The following is a 25,187-nucleotide window of genomic DNA, read 5'->3' on the forward strand; positions in this document are numbered from 1 at the left end:
CACGAACCTGTGGACACCTCATCTTCGACAAAGGAGGCAAGGATATACAATGGAAAAAAGACAACCTCTTTAACAAGTGGTGCTGGGAAAACTGGTCAACCACTTGTAAAAGAATGAAACTAGAACACTTTCTAACACCATACACAAAAGTAAACTCAAAATGTATTAAAGATCTAAATGTAAGACCAGAAACTATAAAACTCCTAGAGGAGAACATAGGCAAAACACTCTCCGACATGAATCACAGCAGGATCCTCTATGACCCACCTCCCAGAATATTGGAAATAAAAGCAAAAATAAACAAATGGGACCTAATGAAACTTAAAAGCTTTTGCACAACAAAGGAAACTATAAGCAAGGTGAAAAGACAGCCCTCAGATTGGGAGAAAATAATAGCAAATGAAGAAACAGACAAAGGATTAATCTCAAAAATATACAAGCAACTCCTGAAGCTAAATTCCAGAAAAATAAATGACTCAATCAAAAAATGGGCCAAAGAACTAAACAGACATTTCTCCAAAGAAGACATATAGATGGCTAACAAACACATGAAAAGATGCTCAACATCACTCATTATCAGAGAAATACAAATCAAAACCGCAATGAGATACCATTACACACCAGTCAGGATGGCTGCTATCCAAAAGTCTACAAGCAATAAATGCTGGAGAGGGTGTGGAGAAAAGGGAATCCTCTTACACCGTTGGTGGGAATGCAAACTAGTACAGCCACTATGGAAAACAGTGTGGAGATTTCTTAAAAAACTGGAATTAGAACTGCCATATGACCCAGCAATACCACTTCTGGGCATACACACTGAGGAAACCAGATCTGAAAGAGACACGTGCACCCCAATGTTCATCGCAGCACTGTTTATAATAGTCAGGACATGGAAGCAACCTAGATGCCCATCAGCAGACGAATGGATAAGGAAGCTGTGGTACATACACACCATGGAATATTACTCAGCCATTAAAAAGAATTCATTTGAATCAGTTCTAATGAGATGGATGAAACTGGAGCCCATTATACAGAGTGAAGTAAGCCAGAAAGATAAAGAACAGCATACTAACACATATATATGGAATTTAGAAAGATGGTAATGACAACCCTATATGCAAAACAGAAAAAGAGACACAGATATACAGAACAGACTTTTGGACTCTGTGGGAGAAGTTGAGAGTGGGATGTTTCAAAAGAACAGCATGTATATTATCTATAGTGAAACATCACCAGCCCAGGTGGGATGCATGAGACAAGTGCTCGGGCCTGGTGCACTGGGAAGACCCAGAGGAATCGGGTGGAGAGGGAGGTGGGAGGGGGGATTGGGATGGGGAATACATGTAACTCCATGGCTGATTCATGTCAATGTATGACAAAACCCACTGAAATGTTGTGAAGTAATTAGCCTCCAACTAATAAAAATAAATAAAAAAAAAAAAAGAAAAGAAAAGAAAATGCTTTAACTTTAACTAATGTATATGGTAGGGCTTTTTGAAGATAAACCTAATAGATTAAGGAGTTCCTTTCAGTGCTCATTTGCAGTGAATTTATATCATAAACAGATATAGCAATTTAGCAAAAAAAAAAAAAATTGTGTCTTTTGAAATGCACATCTTTTAATTTGTCAATAAGCACAATTTTGAAAGTATGTTTCCTGTGTGTGTATTTTCATTCATTTCATTTTTTTCTATTCTTTACTAGCTTGGTAGGCGTAGCAGTTATTTACACTCTTTTAATCGGTTCTCCAGGCTTTTTATCATTATGGTTAGCTTCAGTTCAGTTCAGTCACTCAGTCATGTCCAACTCTTTGCGATCCCATGGACTGCAGCACACCAGGCTTCCCTGTCCATTGCCAGCTCCCAGAATTGGTGTTCAGGAGACAGACTCATGTCCATCACGTCAGTGATGCCATCCAACGTATTGGAGTTTCACCTTCAGCAACAGTCCTTCCGATGAATACTCAGTACTGATTTCCTTTAGAATGGACTGGTTGAATCTCCTTGCAGTCCAAGGGACTCTCAAGAGTCTTCTCCAATACCACAGTTCAAAAGCATCAATTCTTTGGTGCTCAGCTTTCTTTATAGCCCAGCTTTCACATCCATACATGACTACCGGAAGAACCATAGCTTTGACTATACGGACATTTGCTGGCAAAGTAATGTCTCTGCTTTTCAATATGCTGTCTAGGTTGGTCATAACTTTCCTTTCAAGGGACAAGCATCTTTTCATATCATGGCTGCAGTCACCATCTGCAGTGATTTTGGAGCCCCCAAAAAATAAAGTCTCTCACTGTTTCCACTGTTTCCCCATCTATTTGCCATGAAGTGATGGGACCGGATGCCATGATCTTAGTCTTCTGAATGTTGAGTTTTAAGCCAACTGTTTCAATGTCCTCTTTCACTTTCATCAAGAGGCTCTTTAGTTCATCTTCGCTTTCTGTCATAAGGGTGGTGTCATCTGCCTATCTGAGGTTATTGATATTTCTCCTGGCAATCTTAATTCCGGCTTGTGCTTCATCCAGCCCAGCATTTATCATGATGTACTCTGCATATAAGTTAAATAAGCAGAGTGACAACACAAGCCTTGACGTACTCCTTTCCCAATATGGTTAGCTTAAGGATGTCTAAAATTAATATTTCTATCCTCTTTCTCAAAAATACAAAGATTTCAGAGTATTTTAACCTAAAGCAACCGTCATTCCCTTCTATATGCTGTTTTTAGAACTAAGACACTGAATAAGTCATTTTATTGCAGTCTCATAGAGGAAGGTAATGTCATTTGTGTGTTTTGAAAAATAAAGTCTGGTGATATTTTCCCATACCTTTAACAATTTATTTCTACATACATTGCCCTTCTTCCCAAAAGAGAAGTTTCTTTACTAAGAATCTTTTAGTACTATGTACAATTTTTGTTAGCTTTTGAAATACCTTTATGTTTCATCAATCTCAAAAGGTAATTTCACTGTGTAGAGAGTTCTAGTTGAATTACTTTTCTTTCTCAATGGCATCTTGAAAATATCACTATTCATTATCTCTTGTTTCCACTGTTAATGTTGAACAAGCAACTGCCAACCTAATTTCTTTAACTTCCCTTTTCTCTAAAGTTTCTCTTTTTTAAAATATTTTTTAACTTTTTATAGGCCCAGATGATAATATGTTTGGTTTGGTTTTTAATTATTCATTTTACTTTGGATTCACTATGTTTCATGAATCATATGACTATTGGGCTTTCACTAATTGATTTTTAAAATGTTTATTGGAGTATAGTTGTTTTACAATGTTGTGTTAGCATCTGCTGTTCAGCAAAGTGAATCAGCCATGCATATACATATATCTCCTCTTTTTTGGATTTCCTTCCCATTTAGATCATCACAAAGCACTGAATAGAGTAGAGTATGCTATACAAAAGTAGAACTACCGTGCAACCCAGCCATCCCACTCCTGGGCATGTGTCTATAGAAAACCATAATTCTGAAAGATACATGCACCCTGATGTTTATTGCAGCAATATTTACAACAGGACATGGAAGCAATTTAATGTCCACGGGCAGGTGCACAGATAAAGAAGATGTGACAAAAGCATACAATGGAACATTACTCACCCATGGAAAGAAATGAAAGTGCAGCATTTGCAGAGACATGGATGGACATAGAGATACAGAGTGAAGAAAGTCAGAAAGGGCTTTCATTAATTTTTGAAGATAATCAGACTTTATGTCCTAAGCATCACTTTTCCACTATACTCTCTCTTTTCCCTCTCTTATAAAACATCTCACCATATCCAGCATGTTTGCTTGTTGCCTGATGGTTCTGATTCTCTGTGCTACCTTCTGGACCGCTTCTTTAGTTTGCTATATAGCAGTGTTTAAATCTATGGCTTCCAAACTGAAGTAACCCTTGGCACAGAATATTATAAATATCTTAGGGGAACATGATAAAACTCAACCCTGTATGGTAGTAAGACATTGAGCTGCTACCTTGAGGTAGCTCACAGTTTCAACCTTCTTTTTGATGTGTTATGCTGTGCTGTGTTTAATTTCTCAGTGATATCCAAATTGATGAGGTTGTGATTTTTGCAACTGGTACCACACGAATCAGTATAAAACAGGAAATGAGGTTGCTCATGCCCGACATGAATTTACAGTTTAAAAAGTTCTTCAGTGCCTACAGACATTTTGTTAGATAAAGATGGTTATTTAGGAATGTTGTTGTTGTTCAGTTGCTAAGTTGAGTCCACTCTTTGCAACCCCATGAACTGCAGCCTGCCAGCTTTCTCTGTCCTTTACTATCTCCTGGAGTTTGCTCGAACTCATGTCCATTGAGTCAGTGATGCCATCCAACCATCTCATTCTCTTTCCCCTTCTCCTCCTGCCTTCAACCTTTCCCAGAATCAGAGTCTTTTCCAATGAGTTGGCCCTTTGCATCAGGTGGCCAAAGTATTGGAGCTTCAGCTTCATCATCAGGCCTTCTAATGAATATTCAAACTGATTTCCTTTAGGAGGGACTGGTTTGATCACCTTGCTGTCCAAATAACTCTCAAGAGTCTCTTCCAGCATCACATTTCAGAAGCGTCAAGGCATCAATTCATCAGTTTAGGAAGGAAACAGAATCATTATGTTTTGTTCAATTTGCTCTTATTAATTTTCAAATGGCTACTATGTGCGTGTGTTAGTAACTCAGTCATTTCCGACTCTTTGTGACTACATGGACTGTAGCCTTCCAGGCTTCTCTGTCCATGGGAGTCTCCAGCCAAGAATACTAGAGTGTGTTGCCATTTCCTTATCCAGCAGATCTTCCCGATCCAGGGATTGAACCTGGGTCTCCTGCATTGCAGACAAATCCTTTACTGTCTGAGCCACCACTAAGTTCTTATGATAAGTGCTAAAAAATTAAGTGCTTCAACCTAATCTAACTACTTAATAGATGGAGTGATTGTGCATTTTGGGGGGCCTAAATGCATCTTGAAAGAATTACTGAGATACTAAGGGTACCATAAAATGTACAAGTTTGAAAACTCCTCATGTCCTCTGCTTACTTTAGCTTTCAATCATGATGAGTTCTTTTTCCAATCTATATAAGTGTAATTTGGTTCTCTTTTCAAAACTGCTTTGCTCATATTTACCCATTCTTCCATAAACTAAACATATTTTACATATTGATATGTACATACTTCTCAGTATCTTACAGTGTTTCACTCTTCTAATATGTATAACTGGATATTTTTAGATATCCAATTGCATGTGTATATTTGATAATGAGGATGATTTTACTATTTTTGAACTGGTTCTCAAGCAGGGTGTCCCATTTCCTTCAGTGTTGTTGACATTGCTTCACTACAAATCAAAGTCCTTGGTCTTTGTCTGTGACAATTGTCTGACATCTAGCATGGGAGGCATTTTGTTCTTCTCCTTAGCAGCATGCTTAAGACAAGCAACTTTCATAACCACCACACCATGTGGGAGAGTTTTTCTTTCTATAACTCTGACTTACTCTTCGAAGGATGGTGTCAACCTTTGGAATTCTGGCTTTATTCTGGCTTGAGAGTCTTTGGGTTTATCATCCTTCCCATGTTGACATTGAAATGAAAACTTCATGTAATCAAGGATCAGGTTAAATCTTCAGAGCACCCACAAGCTCCACTCTTCACTTACCCCATTGAATTTCTCCTTTTACTGTCTTGGCCAGTGCGGATGAGACTTTTCCTTATTTTCTTGATAGCTTCAAAATACGTTTTCAATTTTTTGAGCTGGCTTTGCAATTGAGAGGGTGTTCATTGTATTAATGCATTTAAGTCACCATACTGCGAGGAGATGTTGTCTCTTCCTTGAAGAGGGACTCATTGTGATTGTGTACAACTGATGTTTGGATCTCTTTGGTTATTTTCACTTTGTACGTGGGCATGGATAGAATTCCATTAGCAGTTCCTACATTTCCATGTTCATAATTCCAGAGTCTAGTAGGCACTCATGGAGAAGGAAATGGCTACCCACTTCAGTATTCTTGCCTGGGAAATCCCATGGACAGAGGAGCCTGATGGGCTATAGTCCACAGAGTTGCAAAGAATCAGACAGACATGTTTAGCAACTAAACAACAGCAACAAGGAGGCACTCATCTGGCTAGGCAGGGCTAGATTATGTCCTCTGGCCACCTCAGGAAGTAATTCCATGTAATAGAGGTGACATCATGTATTGCATCTCTAAGCTAACCATGAAAACTTCTGTAGACTGAATGTCTTGTCTAAATCAACTGCTGATAATTTCCCAGTTAAATCCTATCCACCTGTCCTCAGTTCATGGAATTCTCCAACATTGCAAAAATATAATCTTGTACTTCTAACACTATTGCAATGTCACTCCCTTCTTTTCTTGGCGGGGGGTGGGAGGGGCGGTGGGTGCTGCGATTTTATAGAGTTTTCAAAAAGATTTCTGGAGAGAATCCATAAATGAAGATTAGCCTGACCCAACACAATGCCAGGAGTCTTTGAATGCCAGGGGCTAATGGTGAAGTGATACCAGGCTTTAGTGTATTTCTTTTTTGGCCCAAACTTTGGGTCTTGTGAATGGTTGAGTCTGACAGGCAACCTTCTGTCTCATTTCAACAAAGTGTAAGATTTTGTGTTTGATCTCAATTCCCTCCCCACACACCAAGCTAGAACATGGAAGAGACCAGGTTTATACATTTTATTCCCTCTCATTCCAGTGTAACTGGATGCCCAGCTAATGGGATGCTAATCCCTGCTGAAGTTGGGGGTCACACAGTGTTTCAAGTCTTATGGATCTAGGACATATTAATTGACAAATAGTTTAAGTTTCCCCCAAATAGCTGAGCTTAACAATGTAACACAATTGGAGTACATTAAACAAATTTATTGCTGCAAACAAATGCATAGTAAACAACTGTGAGAATTACTATCTAGTACAGATTTCTTCCAAAGCATTACTGAAGGATATAACACTACTCCTATCCCATAAGGTAATGTTAATCATAAATGCTGCATTATCTGCATTATCAAGATGCAGATGAAGCTAGAAAAACATTATTTAAAACTAGGTTGGAACAAAAACAAAGTCTTGCAAAAATAACACTTTAAGCTTTTATTTGTCTACTGGAAAATAATCAGATGGCAAAATGAAAAACAAAACACTCTGTAAGAAAAGAACAAAGTATACAAGAATATTTTAGGCACCTTGAGATTGGGAGAAGGGCAAGAGTCTATTACAACAGGAGAACTAACATGTACAGAGGATAGGATATAGCCTACAGCATCACCATGTTTGTGGTATAACATAAAACCACTGATTGCTATAATTTAGCACCTATTTCCAGAAGGGGACACTGAGGCTCATACATATTAAGCGTTTAGCCCAATTTTTCTATCACATGTTCATCACATGTCAAATAATGGTTGTCCTGAATATTTGTTCCAGAGGCTAAGACAACCCAGGTTATAGTGCCTGTCTGACCAGTTCTATGCCTCATGGTGAAGGATCAAGAGATTAGCTGTTGGCTAATAATGAGCTTTTTTCTTTAATGAATTCAGTCTGGTACAATGAAATGCTCTCTTGGGAAGGAAGCCAATTTTGTAGCAGCTAAAGTTGGGTGTGAAATAATGAAATAATGTGGCAGATTTAAAGACAAAAGGTCATCACAGACAAGTCTCTAAATGATATATTTCCTGGAGAAAGGCAAGAAAGAAGGACATCCATAGGAATTGTTTACACTGAATACCATCCCAGTTCTGAACTACGTTCTAAAAACCTCACAGTCTACTATAGGTAATGTGTAATACTTCTTAGGCTTGAATAGTTTCCCATTTTGTAAAAGTGAGATAATACTTCTAAGCTGTTGGAAAGAAAGCTGAGACAGTCGTGCCCCAGGAAGTAAGAGTATCAGTTTTCAAACAGTTCCACAGCACACCGTTTTCTAGCTCTCTTCATACTTTAGCTGCACCAGACACATGGTAAATGGCTTCAGTTCTTTCTGTGTGGTTTAAGGCAGAACAGCCAGTACAAATTCTATGAAGCTAAATAACTAATTTTATCTCCTCTCCTTACACCTACTTTGTCTTGCACTCAGTTATAAGGAGTTTTTCTCTCTCTCTGGTGGAATTTATCTCTTCCTACCCAAGTGCTTTGACAATCACTCAAGCTAAAAATTTAGATCAACAAGCACACATCTGGGCTGGAAGACTTCTTATCATGCACTCAACTCTATTTATTTTATTCTCTATGATGACATGCTAGGGGGAAAAGTGCACTAAAAATAAGAGTTAAGAAGAAGAAGAAAACATCGCATTTTTTTATGTTGCTGGGGGTGAGGAGAGGGATGAGAAAGAAGTTGGTCCCTATGCTACCAGCTTCACCTTCTCTCTGTCATTAGAGACCAATCGCAGCATACTTTGCTGAATTCTTCAAAGCCCCCTCATGTTCTGTCTGCTCAATAAAGCTTTACCTGCTTGTTTTCACTCTCACTATTTTCTCATTCTTTGAAATTTCTTATTAACAAAAACCAAAAGACAAAAACACTATGCCACTCATTTCAGCACGTGTTGTTCAGTTGTTAAGTCGTGTTTACTCTTTGTGAGCCCACGGACTGTAGCACGCCAGGCTGCCCTGTCCTTCTCTATCTCCTGGAGTTCACTTAAATCCATATCCATTGAGTCGGCGATGCTGTCTGACCATCTCATCTTCTGCTTCCCCTTTCTCCTCCTGCCTTCAGTCTCTTCCAGCATCAGGGTCTTTTCCAATGAATTGGCTCTTCTCATCGGGTGACCAAAGTGTTGGAGCTTCAGCTTCAGCATCAGTCCTTCCAATGAATATTCAGGGTTGATTTCCTCTAGGATGGACTGGTTTCATCTCCTTGCAATCCAAGAGACTCTCAAGAGTCTTCTCTAGCACCACAATTTGAAGGTATCAGTTCTTCAACGCTCAGCCTACTTTATGGACCAACTCTCACACCTGAGCATAACTACTAGAAAAACCATAGCTTTGACTATATGGACATTTGTTGGCAAAGTTATTTCTCTGCTTTTCAATACATTGTCTAGGTTTTTAATAGTTTTCCTTCCAAGGAGCAAGTGTCTTTTAATTTCATGGCTGGAGTCACCATCTGCAGTGATTTTGGAGCCCAAGAAAAGAATATCTGTCACTGCTTCCACTTTTCCACCTTCTATTTGCCTTGATCATAGGATACTGACATAAAGTACATAGCATTAGACCTGGTTCTTCCTTTGCTGATAGCACCAGTATGTAAAGTACCTGACCAGTACTGTATTTCTAACACTGAGAGCTCTCCATCCAAGAATGGGCTACTTCACGATGCCCAAAATAGAAACACGAAATATTGCATTGGAGGCTGGGCAATGCAGGAGAAAAACCTCTGCCACCTCCATGAAGATATATGATTCTTCCCATGTGAATTTTGAGCTCCCTCCCACCCTAAAAGTCAAACATACCATATGTTTATTTTCCCTGTCCCCCTTGAAGCTGGAACCTGGACACATTGTGAGGCTCTACCAGTCAATCCCACTCTTCCTGTAGGTCTTTGAGTACCACTAAGTGCATCAGAAGATACTTCCATGTCAAGGGCATAGTGTTAGCTATTTCTTCCACTGTCGTACGGTTTGAGCATTCCCCTCAACTACAGACTTCAAGGTGGTCATGAAGTGTTCCATGAGCTAGCCAATGTTCTCCTTTAAACTGTCTTTCCTACCTAACTCATCTAGTTGGTATCATAGCCTGCAACTAAGAATATATTGACAGGAAAACTGGGTAACAAAAGTAGGCATGTAGCAGAAGCAGGTAATCAAGGGACTCTCCGAGAAATTTGGAAAATAAGAGATTAGCTGGGTCTATTGGCAGAGAGGATTCACTTAGTGTTAAGGGCTGGGCTCTGGCAGAGCAGGGAGAAAATTTAATTTAAGGCTTATCTCTGGTCAGTAGGGATGAAGTCATAACTCTGGAAGATCAATTGGCCACTTCCATAAAATAGTATAAAGTGATTCAAGGACTGAGGTATTGTTTCTAATGGTATTGGACTTGAGAAAAGAGATCAATGAGGTCACATTTCTTAATTTTCACCAAAGGCTGCGAACCGAAGGGACTTTATTTCAATGAAAGAATCACTATCATTTTCTATGATTTCTTTTAATCTCCTATCTCTTGTAGCTCAAGGTCTAGAAATTAAGCATCTTGATCCAGTGGTTGTTATATGACAATCTAATTATATGCCTGCTGCATTTGCAGTTTCATCAAGTCTTTTAGAGCTTTGGTTATGGAAGATGAGAACTAGATCAGAAAAAAACAGGAGATTTTAGGTAATTTGTCAGATCCCAAATCCTTGTGATCAAGCATGTAGTTGCTTCAGTCGTGTCCTATTCTTTGCGACCCTAAGACTATAGCCCTCCAGGTTCCTCAGTCCATGAGATTCTCCAGGCAAAAAATACTGGAGTGGCTTGCCTTGCCTTTCTCCAGGGGATCTTCCTGACCCAGGGATCAAACCTGAGTCTTCTGTGACTCCTGCATTGCAGGTGGATGCTTTCTCTGAACCACAGGGGAAGTGCTCCCAAATTCTTACTCCCTGTTAAGCCTCCCTGGCTGACACAGATAAACTTCCCCCTCTCTCTGATAAGCCTCCTTAGACATGTTGAAGACCCTGCACTGAGGAAGTTTTCTTGAAAGGAGAAGTACATTCTCTCACTTCACCCAGTATCTTTGACAGTCTCTAGATTTCAGAGCCACATTCTCATGTATCTCAGGGACCACTTATGAAATATAGGAAGAGTTGGGGCTTCCCTGGTGGCTCAGATGGTAAAGAATCTGCCTGCAATGCGGGAGACCTGGGATCAATCCCTGGATTGGAAAGATCCCCTGGAGAAGGGCATGGCAACCCAATCCAGTATTCTTGCCTAGAGAATCCCCGTGATGGGCTCCTCTGTGGAGTGGGAAAGAGTTGGACATGACTCAGCAACTAAGCACAGCACACAGGGAGGGATGACTAACAAATGAGCTGCAATATTATGCAAATTTCTACCAATAAAAGCTGGAAAATCAGTGTAAGATTTTATTTCAATGATGTGCAATCAAAGAAAAATAAAACTGTTCTCTGGTCTTCCTGATTTATCAACTTGGATGAATGTTCAGGAGATGCTGACTCATGGTGCTCATGCAGCTGCTGCGAGCACTAACAATTTAGCAGACAGAAATCTGAACTTGAAGGTCAAAGCAGATTTATCCTATGTGATCCTCTTGGACCCTCCCAAATGATGTCCTTTCAGAGAACCCAGAAGGTTCTTCTTTCACTGAAGCTTTGAAACATTAATTAGTGAGAAAGAGGTCAGTGGGTGATCATGGAGTCCAGGCGGCTGGCGGAAGGTGCTTCCAAAGCCAGGATCCTGGATGGCAGAGGTCAAATTTAGGTGAGTTACCCCAATCTAGCACAGTTTTTCAAGGGGTTACATGATAGACTGGTCAAATATCCCTCCTCCTCTTGGGTAAAGCAGTTCATCAATGCAGAATGTTTTAGGCCAGCCTCCTTGTGAGTAGAGCCTGAGATGGTAGAACAGGGAAGTGATAATTTGAGAGGTTTCTTTTGTAAGAAAGGGGGGAAGGGAAGCTGTTTGGGGAGGGGGAAGAGCTGAGCAAGGGCACTAATTTGGTTTGTTCTGATCATCACTTCCATTGTGTGTGTGGTGGGGGTAGTTGTTACCACATCAACAATTAATTCTCAAACACAAGCTGGGTGTGGGAGAATGAAACTCAATTCAGATATTATCTGCCTGGAGATAGCATCTGATTCCTTGAGTTAAGGGCTCAGTCCTATGTCTCTCCTCCCACACCCCACCCCATCTCACATGTCAGTCACAAGCCCAGGTTATTATTGTCTGTGTTTTTCTTCTGACCCACCACCTACACACTGGAGGTTACAGTGACCCCCCCTCCTACTCACGATGTCAATCACAAATTTGTACTTCTGATTGACTGGCTATAAACCAGAGATTCTCATGATACCTCCCCTCCTTGGATTCTATTAATTTGTTAGGGTCTCTAGTAGAACTCAGAGAAATATTTTACTTGCTAGATTAACAACTTATTACTCAAAGCTATAACTCAAGACAGCCAGATGGAAGAGATGCATGGAGCAAGGGATCGAGAGATTTCAGAGGTTCCCGCGCCCTCCAGGAGTACCCTGCACTCTCCCCTTGCTCTCAGTCCTGATGCTCTCTAGGCTCTGTAGTTTGGGGATTTTATGGAGGCTTCATTTCATGGGCATGATTGATTAAATCACTGGCCATTGGTTAATAAATATCATCTCCAGTCCTTTCCCTTTCCCAGAACAATCAACCCTCTAATCACCTGCCTCAAGTACCTAATAACCTTAGGTACTTGTCACTCCACACCTTTATCACTCTTGGGCATTCATGCTCAGCCGCTTCAGCATACCCAACTCTTTGTGACTCCATGGACCATACCCAGCCAGGATCCTCTGTCCATGGGTTTCCCAGACAAGAATATGGGAGTGAGTTGCCATTTCCTCCTCCAGGGGATCTTCCTGACTTAGGGATCGAAACTGCATCTCCTGTGGCTCCTACATTGCAAGTGTATTCTTTATCAGTGAGCCACCAGGGAAACCTGGTTTTATTACTCTTACCACTTACAAAACTCTAAGGCTTTTAGAAACTCTCTGCCAGAAATTCGGACAAAGGCCAAAGATGCACATTTGAGCCTCAAACAACAGGGGATTGAGATGTTTGGGTCCACTCATATACTAATTTTTGAGCTAAATATGCAGTTGGTTTCCCATGCATGTATTCAACCAATGGTGGACCCAAATTTCCATCTGAGATTGATTGAACCTGAGTATATAAAAACTGTGAATACAGAGGCATGACTATACTGCACTGTATTATATAAAAGATTTGAGCATGGCAGATTTTCTTATATGTGGGGGCTCCTAGAATCAGTGTCCCTTGGATACTGAGGGAAGACTGCATTTTTTATAAATCACAATATTACACATGTGGGCTCAGGTGGAGTTCATCTTGATCACACAAGAATCTCTAGAAGGTGAATTGCCACAGAGTCGATTCTACTCCCAAGGGCAAGGACCTCTTGTATCTGCAAATCCATCCATCACTGGCTACAGGCTATCCCAGAGGAAATGTTACCCTCCCACCCCTCATCCCACCACCTGGAAACATAGCTTCTATAAACCAAAAGCAGTTCTCAGCCAACATGGCCAGCTCTGAGCTCCCAGCAGCCAACAATGTCAGAGCCTGGGGGATTGGAGCACCAATTCTATAAAGCAGATCTGGGCAGGGAACCAAGAGCATCTCTGCAGAGCATAACACAACGTTGTTTTCCATCAGTTGCATCACATTTTTTATTTATATTGGCTTTCTCATCTACTAAAATCAATAAGTATTTTTCATACCTATTGCTGTTCAAAGCTATATACCCCTTTCTGCTTTTGTACAGATTAGTTTTCTAACCTCATTGGAAAAATTGCTTTCCCCACTAGGATGTGTGATCTCATTACATTTCCCCCTTCTACTCAGCATGTCAATATCATTTTGGATGCTACTGTCCAATATTCCCTAAACCACCTGATTGTATGTGAATGCATGCTTGAGTTCTGGTTAAAAGTAGACTGATTCTGTCAGCAACATATGGTGTCTGAGCATTCAGCCCATCTACCAATGTCCCAATATCCAGAATGTCAAGATGAAACCCGGTTAATGTCGATCACTTTGAAATCAACGTTTTGATTTCTCAGAAATTTCATACCTCTGAGGATAAAAGGTTTCATTGGTTCAAAGAAAATGGTTCTGAATTCCTCAGATCAAAGGTTGTGAAAGAAATGAGTGTGCTGTCCTCCCCACCCCCAATTTAGAATTTTATTTCAGAGCATCCAGTGTATAAAGCTGGCCCCTAAAACCTGTATTAAATACCTAAAGCCTTTTGTTTATGCTATTTTGGCCAGCTTTTTGTTGATCAGGTGTCTGATCCACAGCAAACTGAATCATTCCCTCAATGTCCTCAGTGCTTGAGAGGTTAATGCAGATAGTGTCTGGTTGCCCGAGGTCCATTCTGTACTTTCTGGCCACATGGGTGGTTAATGCAATCAAGGATGAGATTAATTAAATTAAAAGTCTGCTTTTATTGCTCAGAAAATGCAGCAAATCCAATACACTTTGACAGCCTGGAGCTGGAGGCCTGGGTCTAATGTGATCATGGCTGGATCGGTGCTTCCAGACAGCGTGTCATTTCAGGAGGCAGAAGGCCTCTGCTCAGGTCACAGGCTGCCTCTGTCTTGCACTTACAAACCTTTAGTTAGCAATCCACATTATTCGCATTCACCTTCTCAGGCGGTGACTAGACTACCCAGGCTTGAACCTGATGCCTTCCATTTGGCTTCTAAATATGCTGCTCAGTTAAGCAGGCCCCGTCTGATCACCCCAGCTCCTGTTGCTCTGCTGTGCTCGGGACATCCTAGGGGCCTGCTCCGTGCCTCTCCCCAGATCTCCCCAGCTATGTCCACTTTAGGAATTGCCTTCTGAGAAGGCATGTGTGTAAAAGTCGGTCCCCCTGGAGTGTTGAAGGAGACCAATTTATTTAGCCTGGCTCTACTAGGAGGCAGACACAATATATACCCTTTGTCGTTACCTTTGAATTAGCCCCTTTGGTGGTCGAGTTGAGATGGGGGGAGGATAGATAAAACAAAGACTTAGAGAGAGCTTTGATTCCTGCCTTCATAATTTACTTATTATAAATTATTGGCCAGTTATTTAACCTCTTGGTGTCTTTCAAATGGACCTTAAGATACCCCTTTAAGACTATCTGAAGGTTAAAAAGAATGTAACCTGCATTGAAAGTCTGCTAGGTGTGCTTGTTTTGTTATTATCATCATTAATCCAAGTTATAGAGGCTCAAAGGGATCAGGTGACAATCCGATGCAGGCTCCATCCTAACCCTTTTCTCTATCAAAACCAGCCTACTGTAAAAGTAAATGATACTAGCTACTTCCACCTTAGTGCAAATTTCATCCTAAGTGCTGCTCCTCTCAGATGAAAATATACTTTAAGCTGGAGACATCCAGTTTTATCTGATGGAATTACCCAGGATGCTATATGGCTAGGTCCCACCTCATGGGTCCCTGGTGGATTATAATTAGTCTGGAAATGCTTGGGCAGAAGAATAGCCAAAATTCTCAGTGATTCTGCCATGCAGCCAAAATTAGGAACCACTGCACCAGCCATCCCCCACCATGGAAGGAAATATTTGGTCAATGTTAAAATTTGGTCTGGAATACCAGATCACCTGACCTGCCTCTTGAGAAATCTGTATGCAGGTCAGGAAGCAACAGTTAGAACTGGACATGGAACAATAGACTAATTTCAAATAGGAAAGGGAGTACATCAAGGCTGTATACAGTCACCCTGCTTATTTAACTTATATGCAGAGTACATCATGAGAAACATTGGGCTGGATGAAGCACAAGCTGGAATCAAGATTGCCGGAAGAAATATCAATAACTTCAGATATGCAGATGACACCAACCTTATGGTGGAAAGCAAAGAGGAACTAAAGAAAAACTAAAGCCTCTTGATGAAAGTGAAAGAGGAGAGTGAAAAAGTTGGCTTAAAACTTAACATTCAGAAAACTAAGATCACTATATCTGGTCCCATCACTTCATGGCAAATAGATGGGGACTACAACCATGAAATTAAAAGACGCTTAATCCTTGGAAGAAAAGTTAAGAACAACCTAGATAGCATAATAAAAAGCAGAGACATTACTTTGCCAACAAAGGTCCATCTAATCAAAGCTATGGTTTTTCCAGTAGTCATGTATGGATGTGAGAGCTGGACTGTAAAGAAATCTGAGTGCCAAAGATTTGATGTTTCTGAAATGTGGTGTTGAAAAAGACTCTTGAGAGTCCCTTGGACAGCAAGGAGACCCAACCAGTGCATCCTAAAGGAAATCAGTCCTGAATGTTCATTGGAAGGACTGATGCTGAGGCTGAAACTCCAATACTTTGGCCACCTGATGCAAAGAACTGACTCATTTGAAAAGACCCTGATGCTGGGAAAGGTTGAAGGCAGGAGGAGAAGGGGATGACAGAGGATGAGATGGTTGGATGGCATCACCAATTCAATGGACATGTGTTTGAGTAAGCTCTGGGAGTTGGTGATGGACAGGGAGGTCTGTCATGCTGCAGCCCATGGGGTTGCAAGGAGACAGACAAAACTGAGTGACTGAGCTGAACTGAACTGAAAGAATTTAATGGGCCTTCCCTGGTGACTCAGTCAGTAAAGAATCAGCCTGCAATGCAGGAGACCCACATTTGATCCCTGAATCCAGAAGATCCCCTGAAGAAGGAAATGGCAACCCACTCCAGTATTCTTGCCTGGGAAATCCCATATACAGAGCAGCCTGGAGGGCTACAGTCCATGGGGTCTCCAGAGTTGGACATGACTTAGTGACTTAACCACCAAAGAATTTAACGAAGGGCTGGAGGATCTGTGAGCTCTTCACATAACAGACAGTGAAGAGTTTTGCCTCCTTTAAGAGTAGCTGCCATTTCAGGAACACTGAGAGGAGTTCCATGAGAAACCTGCAGGACCTCTGAGGAAGGAAGCAAACCCTGCAGGACAAGAATTCTAGGACATTCCAGGCTGTGCCTATTGTGTGTGACCCCACCCCCAGCCTCCACTTGCCAGGGTGCCCAGGAAGAATGCCTGAGTTGGCCACAGGAGGGTTCTCCCTATGGTTCCAGGTTGTAATTGATTTTTTCTATGCCTGTCTCCCCAGCTAAACTCTGAGCTTTCTGGCAACTAGAACTATATTTCAGTTCAGTTCAGTTCAGTCGCTCAGTCGTCTGACTCTTCGCCCCATGAATCACAGCACGCCAGGTCTTCCTGTCCATCACCAACTGCCGGGGTTCACGCAAACCCAAGTCCACTGAGTCAGTGATGCCATCCAACCATCTCATCCTCTGTCATCCCCTTGTCCTCCTGCCCTCAATCTTTCCCAACATCAGGGTCTTTTCAAATGAGTCAGTTCTTTGCATCAGGTGGCCAAAGTATTGGAGTTTCAGCTTCAGCATCAGTCCTTCCAATGAATATTCAGGACTGATTTCCTTTAGAATGGACTGGTTGGATCTCCTTGCAGTCCAAGGGACTCTCAAGAGTCTTCTCCAACACCACATTTCAGAAACATCAATTCTTTAGCACTCAGCTTTCTTTACAGTCCAGCTCTCACATCCATACATGACCACTGGAAAAACCATAGCTTTAATTAGATGGACCTTTGTTGGCAAAGTAATGTCTCTGCTTTTTAATATGCTGTCTAGGTTGGTCATAACTTTCCCTCCAAGGAGTAAGCGTCTTTTAATTTCATGGCTGTGATCACCATCTGCAGTGATTTTGGAGCCCCCAAAAATAAAGTCTGTCACTGTTTCCGCTATTCCCCATCTATTTGCCATGAAGTGTTGGGTCCAGATGCCATGATCTTAGTTTTCTGAATGTTGAGTTTTAAGCCAACTTTTTCTCTCTGCTCTTTCACTTTCATCAAGAGACTCTAGTTCTTCACTTTCTGCCATAAGAGTGGTGTCATCTGCATATCTGAGGTTATTGATATTTCTCCCAGCAATCTTGATTCCAGCTTGTGCTTCCTACAGCCCAGCATTTCTCATGATATACTCTGCATATAAGTTAAAGTATATTTAGCTTTTCTCAAGTACTCAGTTAAATTTTGAAATGGATTTTGGAAATTCCACTGAAATTTAATTCAAAAGTATTTGATTCTAACCACTTTTGAGTTTGATTGAGGGTAGAACAAAGTAGCATGAACTTTAAAATTTTTAAACAGGCACAATAAGGAAAATTTCAAAACATATCACCAATTTCCATAGGGCAATGAAGATCTTTTGCTTTAGAAATACAAAAAAAAAAAACAAAATAAACTGAATCAATTTGCTATATACCTGAAACTAATACAATATTGTAAATCAACAATATTGTAAAACAATTATACTTTAATAAAATATATGTATATTTATATATACATATATAATTTATATATATATATAAATAAGTTATAAGGTCTTGGTAAACCAAACAATGGAGTAATTATTATATAAACAATTTTATCATGAATTATTCTGTCACCATAAATCTTTTCTAGAACAAGGCAAGAAATAGATCATTTAAGTTGACAGATAGGTAAGTGAATTAATAACACTGATTTCTCCTTTTCCCATATACTACTACTAAAAGAATAATTTAAAATTGGTTCCCTCTTCTAGTGCTTGCAGAATTCCAACGTGTCTTATCTAATCTTTGGCAGAATTATTACACTAAGAAGTTAGAGCTTAACATATGGATGGATATATTGGATGACTGCTCTTTAGAAAGATATTAAAAGGCATTTTTAACTAGTATCTGTCAAAAGGTTCTTTTATAAAAAATTCATTTTGACCACACATTACAGCATGAGGAGTCTGAGTTTCAGGGATCGAATCAGTGTCCCCTACATTGGAAGCATGGACTGTAAACCTCTGGGCCACTAGGGTTCTTCAAAAGGATCTTTATTTCAGTTAAAATGAATCTTTCCTACTGTATAAGAATCATGACATTTTAGAGCAAAAAGGTACCTTAAGAGTCTCATCAATCAACTTGCCTTTCTAGATCAGCAGGTTAAAAATCAGAAATGCTGAGAGATTTTCCAGTGCTGCCCATGAATATATGAGCAGAATAGGGCTCTGATCCAAGCTTTCTAGAAAGAAACCCTACTCCTTGCTCATTCCAGACCACCACATATTGCAGATTCTGTTTGGCTTTTTCTTTTTCTTCTTTTTTTTGAGTGTGTGCTCAGTTGTGTCCAACTTTTAGTGACTGCAGGACTGTAGCCTACCAGGCTCTTCTCCCCATGGAATTTTCCAGGCAAGAGTATTGGAATGCATTGCCATTTTCTAATCCAGGGGATTTTCCCAAACGTGAGTCTCCAATGTCTCCTGCATTGGCAGGAAGATTTTTTTTTTTTTTTTAACCACTGCACCTTCTGGGAAGCCTATTCTCAAATCCTTTGTCTTCAAAAATGGGAGGGAGGAGGTGCAACCAAGAGTCCATTTTACATGTAATATGATGCTAGGCTATTGACTCACCCTCTCCCAAATGAACACCTTTGAGAAATTCTCTAATTTTAAAAGAACTGCATTGTCTCCACCCTGCCCCAGCCTATCCCTCCATCCATCTTTTTTTTCCTTTTCTTCCTTGTTATTGCACCTGCCTCTACAGTGTGGTACAAGAATGCACACGGATGGATGGGAAGGAACGCAGCTGTGGTATAACAAAAGTTTAACAACGCCGAGAGCTTCTGAGTGAGCTCACTGCTGACCTAATTGGTGAGTTTGTGTCACTTCTACCTCCTTTCACCCCATCCTCATCACTCTCCTCAAGTTCCTCCTGAGTACATGACCATATGTAACTCTGAGGCAATTAATCCGAGTACGAAACTGATGGGGGTAGACTGGCTTAGGGATCTGCAGAAACTGCCAGTCTCCCTTGAATACGGGGTTGGACAGCAATGCTGCTTCAGTGCCATTCATCAGCAGTCACCGAGAACGAGGAAATATTGTCCCTCATGACTTCATCAGTCAGGGAGATGTTGTCTAGAGGACTGAGGACAGCCAGAGAGTGAGCAGTTATTTCTTGCAACTTGTCATCAGCCATGCGTCTCAATAGAGAAGATAAGGCCACAGAAGCTTAACCAAAGACAAGGCAGGTGTTTTGTTTAGCCCCGTGGAGGGACACTGATTCGGAAGAGAGAGAAATGAAGGCTTTCTTCAAGACAGTCTGTTATTACATTTAATATGAAATTTTTATCCTTGCTTTCACAGAGGATCCAGAGGAACTGGCATGGAGATCAGAAAAAGAAAGATTGTGCTTCTTTGCTGGAAGTGGGAGGAGAAAGAAGGGGAATTGTGTCCTTTCTAACCATCATTTCCAGCTTTTGCCTGGCACCTTGCTCTACCCATTTCCACAGAGCTGCCCCTTCTCCTGGTCAGGAAGTTCTTCTTCCCATGATTCTGTGCATGGGAACCCTGACCATGGCCACTCCCTATCACATCACCCTATTTCCCTTTCTTATAGTACTGATTGCCATCCAGAATCATCTTGTTTTTCTGAATTGCTTCACCTATACCTGCTTCTAGTTTCAACAGCATGGTGAACAAAGACCCCATCTTGTTCACATTATCCTCTTGCCCACCATGGTGCCTAGAAAACAATAGGATCACAGTGAATATTTGGATAGTGAAGTAATTAATTGTGTGATTATTTCATAAATGAATATTTAGTTAGTGAAGTAATTATCTGTGACACATATGGTAACTCGACTTTCATTAAATAGCTATTTTCAGGTTGGGTAATTGGAGCAAGGGGAGGAGATTTGAAGAACCAGAAAACTGCACAGCTCAGGAAACAAGAAGTCCAAGATGCAGGAGAACCACGTGGATTCAGACATCACGGTGAAGACTGGCGAGCAAGCAGTGAGGAGCAACTGAGACAAGAAAAATCTGAAAACTAGGCATATTCATGCCTGTTCCCAGAGGTTTCCTCTCTTTATTTTCCCTTTGAAGGCCAGAATGTATCTCTTGGATTCATTAGTTTAAAGCCTTTCTTTGTTGTTCAGGGAAATTTTTGGCTAGGAAGGGAAGGGAGCTAGAGAGGGAAGAAGAAACTCTTATCAAATTCCTTGTTAGTCTAAGGGCATTGAATAGGTTTTTAACAGCCTCACATGTCCTGGGTTCATTGCCTTTTGTGAATGGACATGAAGAGGGTTTAAATAAAATTTAATTTAAAAGGGTATAAAGCAGCATGATTTCAACAAACTTGCACTTTAGAATAGGATATTCAAAGCATCCAGGCAAATGCTCAACAATGCTACAAGTGCCTTCAAATTAAGAATGGCATTTCCTTGCAACTTAAGTGAACCTTCATCACTACCATTTAATAACCATTTATTGAACATTTAGAATGTGCTTCTTAAACTAGGGAACGCAAATCCTTGAAAGGCATGTGATTTTGCCAAAAGAACTCCAAAGAATAAGCATGTGTCATCTTCCCAGTATATGTGAAATGGAGCTGAAGTTTTGTATTATTAAATTCATGAAGAGTTTAATTTTAGAGATAAACCATGATTCTTTCAAGTGCTGGTGGTGGGGCTGTTTTGAATTGAGCCTCTTGTCTCTATAACTCTTGCCATTTTGAAACAATTCTCATCATACTTTATCTTCATCCAGTTGGCACCTCTTTTCTTTTATGGATTTCAAGAATCTACATCTACACCAATGATGAATGAGATATTTATGTGCCACAAACATTCTGTGTGTTCTCTCAGGTTTTCCGGGCCTTGCCATCAGGATGGGGCCATCAGATAAGTTTTGGTCAATGAATCCTAAGTGGGAGTGATGTCTATCACCTCCCAGATGAGCCAGATAATTGTTGATGTGTCTCCTCCTTCTCTTCTCAGTAATCTTGGGAGCCACATGTTGGGATGTTACAAACATCATGTGAGAGCACCTGGATCCCTAAGTTATGAGATGGAGATTAGCCCCCATCATTTAGCCTCAGATTTTTCATGAGCCAGAATTTTTTTTTTATTGTGCTAAACCACTGAGATGTCAGGATTTGCTTGTTACTACTTCACTCTAATATCCCACTCAAAACCATTTCAAATTTAGGTGTTCCAGGTGAGGGTAGTAAGTTTCTGTCTTATGACTGATCATGAAGATTTGGGATGTCAGCTTATCTGCATCATCAAATCTGTAAGACTCTAGTTTAGCACAGAGGAGACTAGTTACACTTGTTCAAATGTCCTGGCAGGAGTTTCAGTAGATCCTCAAATTAAACTTTAGCTATTTCTCGCTTAGCTTCTCAAACTAAGCTGACCTTAAGTGTTAGTTTGAAATTCTACAGGTATTGAAATCTTGGAGATTTGTAAAATAGAACACAGAATAATGTATGAAAAGGACAAAAGGAGTTAACTGTGAGTGTCAGAACTGCAATCACTCTTTGAAAGACCTCATCTCAATAGAGTTGAAAGAACAAGCAGACTTTCTCCATAACAAGGTGCCCTAAATCATGCTCACATTGGCAAGAGTTCCAATCCATCCTATTGAACTGCTGCTATCCTCAACAAGAATATTATATTGCCTTTCATGTTAAATTGTATTGCAAGAGGCTGGCGAGAAACTCAGTGTACAAATCAAAGCTCAGATGAACACACTTGATAGAATAGAACTGAAATGGGACAAAGGTTGGGAGCTGGAAGAGTGCAACAGTGCTTTGGAAATTCAAGACCCTCAAATATTTCACCATTTGTCAGAGGTGGTAATGCTGAATTACACACTTTAGGAAATTAAACCTTCTATTGAGAAGTAAATTACTTGCTCATCTTTGGATATTGTGTTAACTCTCTCTAGACATAAGAGTCTCCTAAGAAGTAAGGGCTATGTCTTAAACATCTATTTTCGCGGGACTTAATCCAATACGAAAAGTATACTGATGATAACAGCTAGTATTTATAACACTAAATACAAGTCAGTTTTTGTTTGTTTGTCTGCAGCATGTGTGTATTAATTCACTTAATTCTCAGAATAAGCCAATGGAATAGGGATTATTATTAGCTCCAGCTTACACGTAAAAAAAGCTAGAAATCTCAAGTATGGGAAGTTTAAGAAAATTGCCCAAGGGCATCTGTATAAAGAATATTGGACTTGGGTTTGAACCAGGTAGCCTGACTGTAGTGTGACATTGAATCATCATGACCCAATGCCGCCTTTTAAAGTATTCGTGAATGGAAGAAGGAAAGAAAGAAGGAAGCCTGGATGCTAAAGGAGATGATAAAAGGGATGGAAGAAAGATGGAAGGGAGAAGGAAAGGATGAAGGAATTCTGGAAAGAGGCCTGGAAGGGAGACTGGACAGAGAGCGGGAGGGAAGACTGAGAGGAAGGATGAAATGAATAGAAAGAAGGAAGAGGGGAAGAGGGAAGAGAAGACGGGCTGGCTGGTTGGCTGGCTGGGTGGAAAAAAAAGTGATTTAACTGAGTGGTTCAACATACAAAATATAAGCCTTTTTCTTGCCTTAACAGTTTCCAATGTTGCTGTTGAGAGAATTCCTGACACCCATGAAATAAAGATTCATGGCAAAGGTGACCTGAGCTTTCCTGAGAGTAATGTGGTTTCATTATCAACTTTACCTCTTCCTTCTCTTGCACATTGAGCCTGTGTGCAGTCTTCTACCCAGGATTTCTTCCTCTAAGGCTACCCTAGATTTTTTTTAACTGGGTATCACCTCCATTAAAAGCTCTTGGGGAATGCAGAGTCTTCCATTTCTTGTGCTCCCAAGGATGCAGAAAAAGCATCATCAGTTTGAGGTGTCTCAGAGTCAGATTGTACACCCCTCTGGACATAGATATTGCTATTGAACTTTAATGGTGAGAATGTATTCTTCAGTTAAGACCCAAAGCCTCTGACTCCCTGTTCAATGCTCTTTCTACTGGCTTTTGCCAAAAGCTCAAAAACAATTTTTTTTTTTTCCCTTAAGAATGACATGTTATGGACATTATGTGTAAGTGTTCAGAAATTTGTAGGAAAAAGGGGAACAGAGTGTATGTGGTTGCCAAGTAAAGCCGCTTAGGTTAGTTAAGTCAGGTATTAAAGGGCAGCTGTGTGTCTTGACAAGTTTAATAATCGAATGGGCTTTCAAGATTCAGAAGATAAACTGTACCTGCCAAATAAGAACCATTACTTTCCTCACTTTGGCTGCTTGTCTAATCTCCATATGCGCAATATTTTAGGTTGTATTCTCCAAGGAGAAAGCCCTGAGACAAGAATTCAAACACCAAGAGAACTTTTAGATCACCCCAGGAAACACGTCTGGGAAGTAGGTGAAAAGAGAAGAGGAGGGTGAGGAAGACAACAAAGGGTCAGTTATCGTCAACTAGCACTGATAACAGCTGGAGCTGAAGCCCCTCGGGGGGAGCTCTGAAAACCACGAGGAAGCTGATGTATCTACATACATTGCCATTAGTCATTGCCTGAAGGTTGTCTGGCGGAAGCAGGCGCAGTTGCTTCTGGTGCTTCCTGTGTGCCTCACAGAGGCCAAGTAGACCCAAGCCTTCAGAGGGAGGCCTGGGGCAAAGAAGTGCAGGTGCTGGGGGTGGACTGGACCATGCGCCCTGAAGCTGGACCAGCAAGATTGATGGGTAGGACCCTGAGGGCATGGACGGGGCTCGCCCAGCTCCATGCAGGACTGAACCAAGAAGGGGATCATTCGACCTTTGGTTTCCTACCATGGCTTTGAAACAAAGTGAATCTCAGGGAAGTGTTAACATAGCACTACAAGTCCTAGATTTTTTAATCTTTTTTATTGGTTTTATGTTTGGAGAGTATAGATGCTTTATGATGTTGTGTTAGTGCCTGCTGTATGATGAACTGAATCAGCCACATGTATGCAAATATTCCTTCCCTCTTGGACCTCCTTCCTCGTCCCATCCCACCCTTCTAGGTCATCACAGAGCACTGACCTGTGCCATACCAAGCCCTAGATTATTAAACTCACTTTAAATGTGGGGAGACTGAGTCTTTGAGAAATTAGTTGTCTCATGCTAAATCTTATAACTTCAAAGAGGTAGAGAGGAAAACTGACGCTTAACACTTCTACTTTCACAGCCAGGATTCTTATTTATATTATATTGTACTGTCTCTGCATCAGAGTTACATGGAAGCCAACCAGAAGTTTCTGCCCTTCCCTAAAATCTAAGTATGGAAAAGGAGAGAGAGAGCTAACGCAGACTCTTACACATTCGCTGGGATGAATCCAGGCACTCACAGAGTATGGAAATGCTGCTCTGGATTGTTCCATCTCAGTAGTGATTGATTTACCACCCCTTAGTATAACATCCTTGTACAGCTCTGAGCTCTTTTGGGGGAAAGATTTAATTTCAGTTTACATTTTAGATAGAAAGGAAAGTAAAAAAGCTGTGAAATTGAGACATGAGCCACATTACGTCGGCAGTGATTTATCCCTGTATTTCTGGAGGACATCAGGCAGAGTAGCTAACACATAAAACGAGGGGAGTCGGGCATCAGGGTCATGGAGACAAAGCTTAAGAGAGGA

The sequence above is a fragment of the Odocoileus virginianus genome, chromosome 9 (genome assembly GCF_023699985.2).
Source record: "Odocoileus virginianus isolate 20LAN1187 ecotype Illinois chromosome 9, Ovbor_1.2, whole genome shotgun sequence".
Taxonomy (NCBI): Eukaryota; Metazoa; Chordata; class Mammalia; order Artiodactyla; family Cervidae; genus Odocoileus; species Odocoileus virginianus.